The sequence below is a fragment of the Tyto alba genome, unplaced genomic scaffold (genome assembly GCF_018691265.1).
Source record: "Tyto alba isolate M040663 unplaced genomic scaffold, T.alba_DEE_v4.0 Super-Scaffold_20, whole genome shotgun sequence".
Taxonomy (NCBI): Eukaryota; Metazoa; Chordata; class Aves; order Strigiformes; family Tytonidae; genus Tyto; species Tyto alba.
The window spans coordinates 10,068,260-10,081,803 of NW_024881283.1; the positions used below are offsets into that span (position 1 = coordinate 10,068,260).

Below are 13,544 nucleotides of genomic sequence, written 5' to 3' on the forward strand. Positions count from 1 at the left end.
CTGGAAAAGTTTATAATATACAGAGCTGTGTTTAATGGCTGTGTGTGCCAGTACAGTAACGTGGTGTTTGGGTCGTATGGTTTCCTCGGAATTCCAATGGTACAGAGAGTTCTTCTGTGTGGCAGGATTCCTGCTGTATATTTAGCCATATAGTTTAGGCCACGGGCGTTGAAAGAGAGAGGAATAGTGCTGTTAATTGCAAAAGCTGTTCTGGCTCCCTGGGGAGCTTGTGCGAGCTAATCCTGCAAGGCTGTATAAACAGCTAACGGTAGGCACCGGCGTTGTGCTGGCTTACCTTGTGCTTACTGTATCCCTCGGTTGTGCTTTGCACTGACCCCTGCTCCCGTACTGGTAGGCTTGTTCAGCACACGCTCACTGCTGGGCCAGCCTGGGAGTGGGGCTTAAAACTGCTTTGTGGGTTTCTGTAATGGGTCCCAAGTGAGGAGAAGGTGTGAGAATTAGTACAAGAGCTCATCTGGTCTCCTCTGTTCCTGCTGGAGTCACGCCAAAGTGGTGCCTGGGAACAAGTAGGTGCCATTTTGTTTCTGGATGACAGGCTGGGTTTGTAGGTCCGGAGTCTCTCTTACCATAAAGGAAAATATCCTTCCTCTCTTCACAGTGAGACAGAGAATTAGCAGAGGCTGAATGATGGAGGTAGTTACTGCTACTAGGTCTGAGAAAGTTAAGAATACCTGCTTAATTTAGCTTTATCGTGTCAGAGCTATGAATAGTAAAATCATGGGATTACATTTCATGCCAGCTGAGAATTGTGTTTGCGCTGTTTCACTCCATGGTAACCGGAAGCTGTCGCGTCCATGAGAAAAAAATACTAATGGCACACAGAGATGACACCCAGCCTCGCTGCGGGAACACTGGAGCACTGAGTCCTTGGTGGGGGGTGTCATTTCCTACCCAAGGAAGAGTTCTCTGTTGGTGGCCTTTTTTCCTGTCAGATATGGAAGTACTTTGTACATCCCTCCTGTTGTATGAGAATGAGGCTTCTTTGCAAAGCCCTGCTCATAGCTACTACTCATTTGATACAAGAGCAAATGGACGGCTCATAATTTAATCTCCAAATTCGTCATCTGGCCATTTTTAGCCTGTCATGATTTACAGTGTAAGGTAGCTGTACAAAACCCGAAAGAGCCCCTGCTGTAATGTGGGGGGTGCTGTAGCTTGCACAGTGAGCCAGCGTGTGTCCTCCCTACTGCTGCCTGCATTTCACTTTTACCTTTGGTTGAGTAAAGGGAAGAAAGGCAAGCTTGGCGAGTAACCCCATGGGTTTCTCTGCTCTGGGAGCACAAAAGGTGATAGCTTGGAGGGGGGTGAAGCTGAAATTCTGTTCTCAAGGGAATTGGGCTCAGTATTAATGATGTTGATTTGTGCCTTAACATGATGTACATATGATATCTTGTGGGGGTTGTGTTCCTGATTATTTCAGACTCTGTGTAAATTATTACAGTTAATTACTCCTATAGGGCTATGGATGAGATCGGCTTCCTGAGTTAAGGATCTGTGTATGTACTGCCTGATTAGATTAAGTAATTTTGGCAGCCTTTTTTTACTGGGAAATGGTGCTGGGATGAATGGCTAAAATCAGAATCTTTTTCTATGCTTGTAAAATGTGAAGATTTGCCAGTATCTTGGTTTGTTTAAATTGGATTTTTCTCTTTTTTACTTAGGTGAGAGCTCAATCGCTTCTAGTAAAGCAGTATTCAGAAATATAATTGATGGGAGATTTATACAAGGTATGTAAACACAGCACTGAAAACTGTTCAAATAAGCTTATTTCATACATACAAGATTTCTGTGGACAAGCATTTACCTATTCCAAAGCCTAGCAAAGTGGAAGGATAGCCTGTTCTGATGGCTGGTGCTTATGATAACCCCGCGATTGTTTCTTTTTTTTTTAAAGAACACTTAATGTTATACCAAGTCATGGAAATCTTTTTCCTTGTTTTCCCCGAGGTGATGAGATTCAAGTTAAGATAGAGATAATATTGAGAATAAATACGTGAATAGTTTTGCTTTTTGTGGCTTATAAATGGAAGTTGCCTGAGCTTGTATTTTCATAGGTTAAATGTGTGAAGAGCAGTAATCCTTTAGGACAGTTTCTGTTTTGGCTGTAACTGTACTGTGTATTTCAGAAGATACTCCGAAGAGTCCCAGATTCAATTGTTTTTTACATAACTTGCTGTTTCTTTGGAAGTGTAACTTCCATGTTTTTGTAAGTGCATTGTGGTCACTCTAATGAAGGAAATACTGGTGTGCAGAGTCTGCTGGTTTCCAGACTGCAGTGACCTGAGAGGGTTGAAAACTTCACTGGAGGTCACAGTTTATGCTTCCATTGCTGTGTGGGGAGTAGCACGATAACTTCAATTATGCACAAGTTTTAATTATTTTGATTAACTGATTTGTGAGTAGTTTTCTTATGTAAGTTGGACCATTTCTTTGTTCCCTTGGGGGTTCTGAAACTACAGGCACAAGGATTCACAGACCCCCAGCAGTTTTGACAAGGGTTCAGTTCATATCCAAAACCTGCTTAAAATAGTAGGGCTGCACTGTGAAGAAGCCATTAGTTTTGAGAAAGATCTGATTTTTCTGCTTGTCTGCAGGTTGTTTAGGTTGGAAGCAAAAAGCTGATGAAATTTTCATTTGTGTTTTGTTTTTGTTTTGTTTTTTTTTTTCCCCTATTATGGTTGTTTTTCTTCCGCATTTAACAGAAAGTCCAGCTGCCTGGCTTTTGTAACAAAACCATCCAGGTTATTAATCAGCATTTTCTTGGATTTGTTTTCTTTGAGCTCCCTGCCACTAAACTATCTGAATAACAACATAACACTTTCTAAACTTAAAGATATATAAAATATTTTTTTATCAAGTAATTAGTGTCAGAATTCAAGTCACTGATTGGTGTTTATAGCTGGTCAGATTGTTCGGAAAGGGCTTGTTCAGCACTGCAATCTGCAGAATCAGTTCTTTTGGAAGAACCTGTAAATAGCCTTCCAACCATTCTATAAAACCTGCTTCTAATTATCTGAAACCAGGGCTGGAGCTCAATATTAAACTTCTTTAGGGATTAGTTTAATTGTGCTTGAAGGAAAAAATCTTAATTTTGAAAGCATATAAACTAGACAGAAATTGGAACTGCTGTTGACAAACCAGTGCTTCTCTTGCCATGGCAGAATAATCTGAACGTTTTTTCCCCAAAGCGTGTTTGGTATGTCTTAAAGTAGAACACACGGTTTTGGTTTGGGTTTTTTGTTGTTTTAGTTTTTAACAGTGTTGTTCAGGAAAGTTTTTGTTGTGAAGGTTGGTAGGTGTAGTTGTAGGCTTTATTTTAACTTGTGTCATTAATCTCCTGAAAACATACACTGGATACTTGATCTGGAAAGAGGAATTGTTCTGCTTTATGTTACCCTAATGAAATTTGAACTGGATGATTAGAAATAGCATTTTAATTTGCAGTCCACCAGTCTGGCAGTGAGAGCTATGCAGGTGGCTCTTTTTTCTTCCCCGTAAGTGTTCTGTTGATATCAAGAACACACTTAATTTTTGATACAAGACCAAACCTTAGCTTGAAAAGGAAGAATCAAGTAGAAAGGGAGATTAGTCTTTGATTTCTGAACTAGCAAAGCCAGTGTGTGCCTTCTGTGCTCTGTATGTTGCTGCTGGAGCTTCCAGTGTGCTCTGACATGTAGATAGCTGCAACTTTTTTTTCCACTTCAAGTAAGTTCATAGAAAAATCTCGTGCAGCTGCAGTACAAAGCTTGCCGGGAAATAGATTTTACATAGCTGTCATGCATAGCAAGGTTAATCTGTCACGCTTCTGGACTGCTCTTTTAGAACAGAAGCTTTAATTCACTTCAGTATATTGATGGTTGTCAAACTTCACTGATGTAGGAATGTTACTTTCAACTTCTAGGCTAATGTAGGAATTTGTGATAGTTAAGCTGCTATGGTCATTATTTTGATTTGCTCTTTGATAAAACTGGTAGGTCTGGGAGCTGCTGGGGAGGAGCAGGCGTTGAGTGTCTTTGTGCTAGCCCCGGTTGGGTGGAAGGGAGGCGGGTTTTGGGGTGTGCTCTGGCCGTGCCCCTCTGCGTGAGCTGCCAGCGTGCCGCCGTCCCCGCGGCAGCCTCAGCAGGTGCAAGCGCAGGGTCCTGCTTGGACTGCACATCTCCCCAGGGAATGAATGCACGGTACGTAAAGCATCCTTTTGGGGCACTTGCTGCAGGGGAAAAAAAAAAAAAAAAAAAAAAAAAAAAAAAGAGCTCTTCTATTTGCCAGGTACATGTCTAGTAGCAGAGATTGCTCTGATTTGACACTGGTGTCAGGCTGCATTTACTGCGTGTATTGAGCTGGAGTGCAAGAGGCAGTCCTGAGACCAAATTGTTACAGTTCTGTGTGTTTTTACATGGGCCCAGCTGCTCGTGTTTGGCTTACTTAACCAATTTGTTCACCTCCGTGTTACTGGGTATTTAAGTAGCAATTTGGTATTGGACATAGTGCAGCTCTCGCTCTGTAGGTAGATAAACTAAAACAAGATCATACTGAAATTAATTTTAAAGATGCTGACAGTTCTTAGTTGTGTTTTATTTGACACTTTCTATTTCCTGTAGTTTGTCATTCTATCTCAACTAACGCTTGGCACTTCTTAACAGCACTATTCTTACCCAAGTCTTTGGACATATCTACAATTCCACCTACCTCCTCTGCTTCTCTGGGAGGCGGGTGAATTGAAATGCACAGAAGTGGTGATTTTTATAGGATTGGGAATTACAAGACCATGTATAGGACTGGATTTTTATTTGCTTGGTAAGATTTTCGGCCTCTGTTAGGCCTGGATTTAGGTCATTACTATTGTTTTAAATTTATAAATAGCTAATTTCTTATTTTCAGTGCTTTCAAAAAGAACACAGTGCTGACATTTCTGTTCGTGTCAGCATTTTCCAGTACCTTTGATATCTTTGTAGAGTACAAATTGGGATATAGGGTCAATCAGCAATAAGTAATTTTTATCTTCTGGGATTTTAAGCTGCAAAGAGTCAGTTTCTTGACTAGGACAAAGGCTGCCACGGCTTAAATTGATGTAAGCCTTACAGGTGTCTTATCCAAATGTTAAAAAGCTTGTTTTGTGGGAAATTAAACTAGGCTTTTTTATTATGTAGTTCTGTGACTTTTTTTATAAGTGTGGTGTGTTTGTTTTTTTTTTTTTTTTTTTTTTTTTTTTTTTTAGTGGTTGCTGTTGCCTTATTATACAGACTACATTTTATAAGATGTTTTGTAGAAATTCTTTTTAGAATTAACTAATCTTTGGGTTTTGGAGTTCAGGATTATGAATTGTAGAGCTGGCTGAAGGATAAATAATTTTTCTTTGGTTTCTTGATAATGAGGGCTGTTGTGAGCAAATAAAGTAGCAGTTCAGTGTTTCTCCCAAACTGAATGTTTGGGCGAGTGGACACTAATGGGTGACAAGATGCTCAGGCAGAAATATTTTCCCTAATGAGATGCTATCTTGTTCCCTTTGGGTTTTACAGCAAAATAAACTGTAACACTTTCATTAGATGCTGGCTAGAAAGGAACAAGTCAATTTCTGTTTTCCTACCACAGTTACATAGAGCTTTCTACAAATGCTTTTACAAAATATTTAACATTTGCAATTTAATGTTTTGTAAACACTGTGTAATAAACTGAAACTATTGTAACAAGTTTTGCAGTGCTGTGTACACTTCTAAGGTATGTACATAAGCAGTTTCACTTGTTTCCAAATGCTCTTGGTGTTTATGTTCAGTGTGTTATAGACAGATATGAAGACAAATAACCTGCTACTTTTGGTGGAGACATATCTGCTGTTTTTCTCTCTAAGCTGGCAAATTGTGGTGCTACGTGATACAGCAATCATCGATGACATGCTTGAGATGGAGTGATTTCAGCTGTAACATTTTGTTAGATGGCTTTTCTGTACCAGGGCCATGGTGGTTCTGTTCTGCTTTAACATCTGTGAAAGGTCTGAAATACTGCTTGAAAAACTTCAAAAAAAAAAAAAGGAGTGGAAGATGGAAAGAGACAGTCATAAAGTAATACAGGCCAGTTGGAAACAGGAAACAAATTCCTGGAAAAAGGCATTGTGAAAACTAGAAATGTTCTTCATTTGACCCATGTCTTGGCATATAGAAACGTTCTTTACAGTGTTCTGGAATAAGAGACTCCTGGACTATGATTTCTGCTTCAGCAGAGAGCGTTGAGCACGTTTCCTGCTTTCCTTTCCATATCTGGAAGAAAGGTTAGCTGTTCTTGCTTGTTGTGTGTTGTCTTGATTCATCTTTTTTGTAGCAGTACTCTAAATATGAGAACAGTTTTCTTTTACAAAAGAGAATTCAGCCAGCTTTTTATCTGGATGATAAAAACACACAGGTGTGTGCAGTGGATCGTACCAGAAGTTTGTGGTAATGTTGGTGTTTGGGGAATAGGTGAAAAAAAAACAAACAAAACCCAAGTGTTTTATCAAGAAGCAAGAAAGAATGGTTATGGCAGGTGTGGGTTTTTGTTTTGCTTTGTTTTGTTTTTGTTTGTTTGTTTTTTTTTTTTACTTTCTGGTAGCCACTGTGAAAAGCTGAATGTCAAAGGTCTTTGTAAGGTAAAGTCAAGATTTCTTCTTCACGGACATTTAGACAGACAGACATAACAGTAAAAAAAAGATGAAAAAAGTCCATGGTGTGAAAAAAGCCAAATAAAGAATATCAAAGATTGGTAAGCATGATTTAGAAAACACTAAACCTTGCAATACAACCTGCCCTCTTGGGTGAGAATAGGATTTAATCACTGTTTCAGAGAAAGTATAATCTTCAAGTAATCTTAAAACCTTTTTTCAGTGGAGTAAACAGAAGAAATGAATAGCTTTAAACAAGTTTATTTTATGGTTGAACGCCGAGTAAATGACATTCTTGCTGTTAGATCAGAGGTTTAATAACATGGAGTAATTTATGAGGTTGTGTTTACTGTTCTTTTCTTTTTTAAAACTTACACCCCTCTAGCAGTGCATGGAAGGATACTGAAATGTAATTGTAGACCTGTCAAAACAGCTCACAGTGGACTGGTGGCACCCTTTGAAGACGGCGATATGCTGATGGATGAATTTGTCAGGAAAACAATTGTTTCTCTTGGCTTGTGGATTCTCTTTAACAATATGGGAAAATCCTTAGTCCTGAATCCAGTAAGACCATACAAATGAGCTGAGAGAAATTACTTCAGTACGGCTGTACAGATGTAATGGCAGCAATTAGTATGTATATAACAGAGATGGGATGGGGGGCAGGGGAGGTGGAGGAAGGAAGGAAGAAGCAGACTTAAAATTTTGAAAGCTTGAATAACTGTTTTAAAAACTACGTTCTTCGTAAAAGTTTTCACTGTCCGCGCTCTCTTGAAGTACTTAAGGTATGATGTTTTGGGTACAGCACTGGATGGTAGCTTAAGGAAGCTAGACTCCTGTTGATCATTGGTTGCAGAAAGTACAGCAGTGTACATATGAAGATGGTTCAATGTATTGTCTTCTCATTTCAGGTTTGCTTCCTGATTTCATAATTGACAGAGCTGAGACGGTGAAACCTGACTGTTGAAGGGTGCAAAGTGAACCTGCTCAAGCAGGTAGGCACGTAACAGAAAATAAAATCTTCAAAAGTGGTAAAACTGCCTGTCTTGGGATTTGGAATGTAGCTGCTTATATCCCTTCTGTCCTGATCATACTGCAAGTTAAAACTGCATCAGCTGAATTATTTTTTCATTGTTAATGTTGCTGTGCAAAAAGGCCTATACAGGTTTTGAAGAAAAAACTCAAATTCATGTCTTGCAATGTTTTGACTTGTCCTTCCAAATAGCTGGTAAATATAAGGGGAAAATAGAACAATTTTGTGAAATAATCTTGGATGTCCTGGAAGAAGTAGTACCTACTGGTTTTGTTGTGTTTTTTTTTTTTTTTTTTTTTTTTTTGTTTTGTTTTGTTTTGTTTTTGTTTTTTTTTAATGCTGTGTTGAATGACTTATACTGTGGTTGGTGACATCTGAGAGAAAAGGACTGCTTCCTCTTATTCTATCTTAATTGGCCAGATTATTAAATGTCATACTGATCTAAACTGTTAAGTCCCCATATTCCGTATGTGTCCCATCCCCCCACCCCAAACATTTGTTCTTTTGCTGAAGCGTTGCAGTGATTTCAGTCAGTGGCCATAAAGGTTCTCCTTAACTAGTTGGAATAATTAAATTCCGAATCTGTGGTAGCTAGTGGAAGTGTACAGCAGTAAGAGACTCTTGACAGTGCCTTTTTTTCAGTGCTGTGGAGGAGAGTTGAGATGTTCTTTTGAATTCTGTCAGGAGACTTAAACCAGGTAACATATTAACTTTTCTGGCACTGTTTCATGACAAAAGGTTGTCTTCTGGGCAAAGTTCATTGTGGTGGGTTAGTAGGAGCATTTGCTCCTCCATTGTGCTCACCTCTGAGTCATATGATGGGTTGCTGTGAGGATTTAGAAATGAAGAAGGCAAACTTTGCTTCTTGAAATAGCCTCCAAATTTTAGGAAACACTTACTTTGAGAGTGAGAGGCTTCTAGACTGTTGTTTTTCCATCTCAAACCCCGCCCCCCCTTATTTGTCAGTAGGGCTCATATGAATGGGGTCACAGAATTGGTCTGGATTAAATATATTTTTGTAAAACAGAACATCTCTAATCTCTGTTGTGACATGGATTAAGTTTGGAATGTAGATGAATAATTCATTGTATTGGCAGGATGGGAACTTTCTACATGGGCCTTGTTGCTAAGATAGTAACTAGTCAAACTGCATGTCAACAAATATCTTCAGAGACATCTGTGTTAATTTTTGTTCTAGTTTCTTAAGAAGTAGAAGTGGATCTCTGCAGAAAACCATCCACAGAAGTTACCGTTGAACCTCAGAGGGTTGACTCTAGCCTTTGTTTTCAATTGGTAGATGACTTGAGTTGCCTGCAATTCACAGGATGGGTCCTAGTTGGATAAGATACTTAGAAACAAGGGTTTTATTGCTTTTTCTTTGTAGATGTTAAATATTTGGAACAGTTTTATAAAGACAAAAGTCTTGTAGTTCTTGACCAGAACTCATTCTCTGCTGCATTAGCCTTCTTTGTAAGAGTATTCGCTTTCTGAATGGCAATACTTGTAGTGTGGCAAAAAAAAAGAAAAAAAAGTTAAAGCAGCTCAAGAACTTCCAGGATGAAGTAGCTTGTATAAATATTAGTAAAATTACATGCAGAACTGATCAGCTTGTGTTGCCTGCTTTCCTTCTCAGTAAACAGGTTTGAAGAGTTCCAGATGGGGAATCTTTGATGCCAAGAAGGGGATATAAGTAACATGGCAATGTTCTCCTGTGAGAAATCACATTCACTTAAGTTCCTGATTGCTGTCAAATTCCTCTGCAGCTCAAGCAAACCTGCCTTTACTTTCCATAAACTGTGCAAGAAGGATTCAGAACAGTTTACTCCAATAATAGATGTTTGCCAGTTTGAATCGTGCTGTTCAGTGAAACTTTGGCTGTTGCTCGTTTTCAGACAGGGCTGAACTTTGAACCTTTGAGTTGGTGGTACTCACAGCACGTGGGAATCTGCAGGTGTACATGCTTTCTGCAGAAGTGTCCATGTTTCTTACAATAAGAATCTAAAAAAATTATAGTGCTTAATAATTTGCATTGGCAGTGTACTTTTTGGCAGAGTAAACAGCTAGCTGTTAGATTGGCCATTTTCTTTACTGACCAACTTCAGTGATTTCAGATCTGGCTTGCAGTAAATGTAACTAATTTTAAATCTGTGGTGAGAGTGAATGTAGCAAACTACTTGGGAGTACAAATTACTTCTTCAGACTTGGTGTGTGTTGGATTAGGAGGTATGTTATATGGTGTAGATTCATGACAGATAAACAAGCTGTCAAGTGTCTGTTTCCCAGTAGGATAATAACTTCCCAGAACTTTTAAACTCAGCACACTCAGGATCGGTGCTGATATTTTTGTATGTGAATCTGCTACTTGGGAAGATCTGCTGGACAGCTTATAACTGGGTCTTCAGAAAAGACAAACCAAAAACCACTTTTGAAAATTCCTGGCAGTGTTTCCGGGAGTGCATGCCCTCCAGATGTGTGCAGTCACGCTCGTCTCTGCTGGGAGATGAGACCTGCAGCAGGGATCAGCCGTGTCCCTTTCGAGGTAGAGCTGGAGCCGGTGTCGTGGGAGGGCAGTTCTGCAGCTGTAAGCAGGAAGGAAATGTGACCTCTGGCAGAGCATACTGCTAAGGACAAGTCTCCATAGCACTGTGTAAATGCTTCTACTTCAGTCCCCACTCAGGACCAGACACATTTTCCCTTCCAGTGTTTCAAAAAGCAGCACCGCTCTGTGAGGCTGTGTGCGCTTTGGGTGCGCAGCACCATGTTCAGTGGAAAAATTGAAATGGTAGGGTAAGTGAGCAGCCACAGCTGCTTTCACAGTTTGCCTTTGCTTCATTGACAGGCATTTCTTTCTTGAAAATTGGAGTAATCATTAGGATGTTTTATTGCTTACCTGCTGAACACATTTTATCTGAGTTGGTCATTAATTCTTAGAACAACTAAATGTGAAGCACAATAAGCTTACAACTGCAGTGTTAACACAGGGGAGCTGAAATTGCTCCAATATTTAGTTTGTTTAACCTTTTGAGTGCTGATATTGCATAGCAACTCAGTTGCTGTTCTAGTAGGAGTTACCTCACATATTAGGAATGAATCAACTTTAAAAATATTGACAAAGATAAAAAAAACCTTCTAAGACAGAGGTTTTGGCACACATCACACATACCAAACTAACGTTTGGCAAGTAAGTTTTGTGGCTCAAAGTAAAATATGAAGACTCTTAAACAGCTTAAAGGGATACTTCTAAAATTTATTTTGAGGCTTTCTCAGGACTTACTGAGAGTTACTGCTGCTGTTACTCTACTTGGTCAGTCAGCTCTAACCATGTGCTTTTTCTTGTAAAATTATTTATTTCAGAAGAGACACAACAGAGAAGAGCTGGGGTGAAAGCTCTTCTAATTGTTTTAGTCTATTGAAATATTTCAAGCAGTATGGAGTTCAGTGTAAATAAAGGTAACTTACAGATGATAATATGCTGAAGTGTAGTTTGTTCTCAAGCTACAGGGTTGTCATTTAGTAGAGAGCTATCCTGAAATTACACGGTTTATGGGATATACTTGTAATCTTGCAGAAGTGTTTTTTTTTCTGGTTTTATCCTATCAAAGCTCCTCAGGGTTCAGTTGGGAGCAACACTTGGATTCTGAGAGGCAATTTAGATCATCATCCTATGTCTTCTAGTAGTTCCTCTTACCATTTGTTTCTCATGCTTCTTTTCTGTGTGTTAGTTTACTATGCTAAACTTTTGATTGCTTTGGCCAACGGACTAGGAAATGTTGCTTTTTCAACATATGTATTTAGTAAATTAAAAGGAAATAGTTGTTCCTTTCACACATTCTTTCCCTGAAAAATGACTGTGCATAAGAATGAACTCTTACTTCTTCAGTGGTTGTGCTTTTCAATTTTCAACACTGGTGCAATTTATTTTTTTCTCATAGAACAGGAAACATTTTTTTTTTTTCCTGCATACTTTCCATTGTGGAATATACTAAAATACTTAAGTTGAATTGATATAGCATCTTTATCATAGTGAAAGGGAAGAACATGAACATGTAACATGATTTTTAAAATAAAAGCCAACTTTCTGTTTCTGGAAAGTACCATCTCTCGTGAAGATTCACCACCCACTTTCCCAGAGGTTGCTCCTGTGACGGGCGTTGTGGTGTTGCTGAAAGTGCCCTGGCAGTAGCTGGAGTATTTGGTAACCGTATATGCAGTTTGGCTTTAGAGGGCGACTGAAAGTGAAGACACTGCAAGTCAGTCCACTGGAATTTGCTTAAAATGGTTACAGCAGCAGAAGTACTCGATTGGTTATGTTTATATACCTAAATGTGTCTATTTTTAATCGGATGAAAAAAAAGATAAAGTTATACTAATATAGTTCCTTTTTTCTTCTTGGCTCTTACCCATTGGTCACTTCTGCTGAAAAGTTTGTTGATAACTTTTATGCAATATTCAGTTAATGCAAACTTTGTTTTTACAATCCTTTTCCTAATTCCCAGAGCAATCTTAGTTTTTTCCCACTTCTAGAATGTGGGTGATGAACTTCACAGAGCGTTTGTTTCACAGACACTCAGGTTTTGGCAGTTTGTTCTCAAAATGCCTCTGTTCATTTCCTGATTTGAGATGCTTTTTAGCCATTCAAATAATTAATTAAAATAACTTCAAGTATGCCATTTCTGGACCGTCACAACAGTTACTGATGCTCAGTTTTCTTGGGGACTCCATGATCTCCTGCACTTGCAGAGTGTTTATTTTGTTCTCTCCTAGGGCAACAGAGGCCAAGGACTTCTGCTTGCTGAAGTAGAGCAGATTAAGGGGTCTCAAAGCCACAGACAGTTGTGGACTGCTGTATAGGTTAAAAACATTTTTACTATATGATCCTTCATCGTTCACTTGTATTTTGAGCTTCCTTAAATAACATGAGAGGATCCCTGATGATTTAAAGCTGAAATGCTGATTACATATTAGAAATAGATCAACACAAATAAAAATCCAGCTCTTAGTTAAAAATGTACGTGTTGTGTTTATGCAGTAATAAGTTTTCATTAACACTATTGCAGTTGAAGTGTCTGATCAGAACCACCTAAAATTCTACTTCTGGATTTATTACACTGCACAGCCCTTAGACATACCCTGGAAATCCAAAGACAAATTTTAAGTCCTTATACGCATGCCACCTCTACCTGGAGCTGGACTAACTTAGTGGTGGATGATTTTGGAACAGGTTTCGGAAAATACAAGTTGAGGCAAAAGACCAATGATTCATGTTACAGGAAGTCTTAGTGACCTGCCAATGATGCTTTTGAAAGGATGAGGATAGCTCACCAATCCTAAATAAGAGGATAGAAGAGTATAATAGCAAGTTGCCTTTTCAGTGCACTGATTAAAACTGAGGTCAGGTTTCCTTGCAGTATCTTTGGCAGCCTTCATTTTGCTAATGTGGGTGCTGCAACCTAAAGCTTCCAATGAGAGTTACTTTTGTTTTTCTGGCTCAGAGTGCAGATGGACAGATCTGCAGAGAAATCAAACAAACATGATCAAGTATGTGTGAAAGTGTCCAACTCTGAAACAAACTCTGCAGAATTATGAGTATCGATTCAGCATTCTTGTTTGCTAACAGTGGAGATGTTTCCTGACAAATGAAATATATATTCAATTATAATCTGGAAGCTACGTGTCTGGACTTTCCTCTGCTTATAGTATCATTTTTCATGCCTTCTATGTAAAAGCCAAAACATCAATAACAGTGTATACAGATCCATTTTGAGTGGTAAGGCCGTAAAGTAAGAAACTTTTTCAGCAGCTATAATTTTGCGGTTGAACATGCATAGATAAATACATGCTGAACTATAAATCTACCAGTAC

General features: G+C 38.9%; 1 protein-coding gene across 4 annotated transcripts in view; it reads left to right on the forward strand.

Moving 5' to 3' along the window:
* Positions 1-13,544, forward strand: part of LOC104357462 (thyroid hormone receptor-associated protein 3) — a 34,261-nt gene that overhangs the window by 3,149 nt on the left and 17,568 nt on the right. For 2 of the 4 annotated variants that reach the window (XM_042793604.1, XM_042793607.1), the window contains exons 2-3: positions 1,683-1,748; positions 7,561-7,644. The gene's annotated coding sequence lies outside the window, so the exon portion shown is untranslated. Of the gene's footprint in view, positions 1-1,682; positions 1,749-7,034; positions 7,214-7,560; positions 7,645-13,544 lie in introns of all 4 variants that reach the window. The other 2 variants (XM_042793605.1, XM_042793606.1) reach the window with 2 other exon arrangements.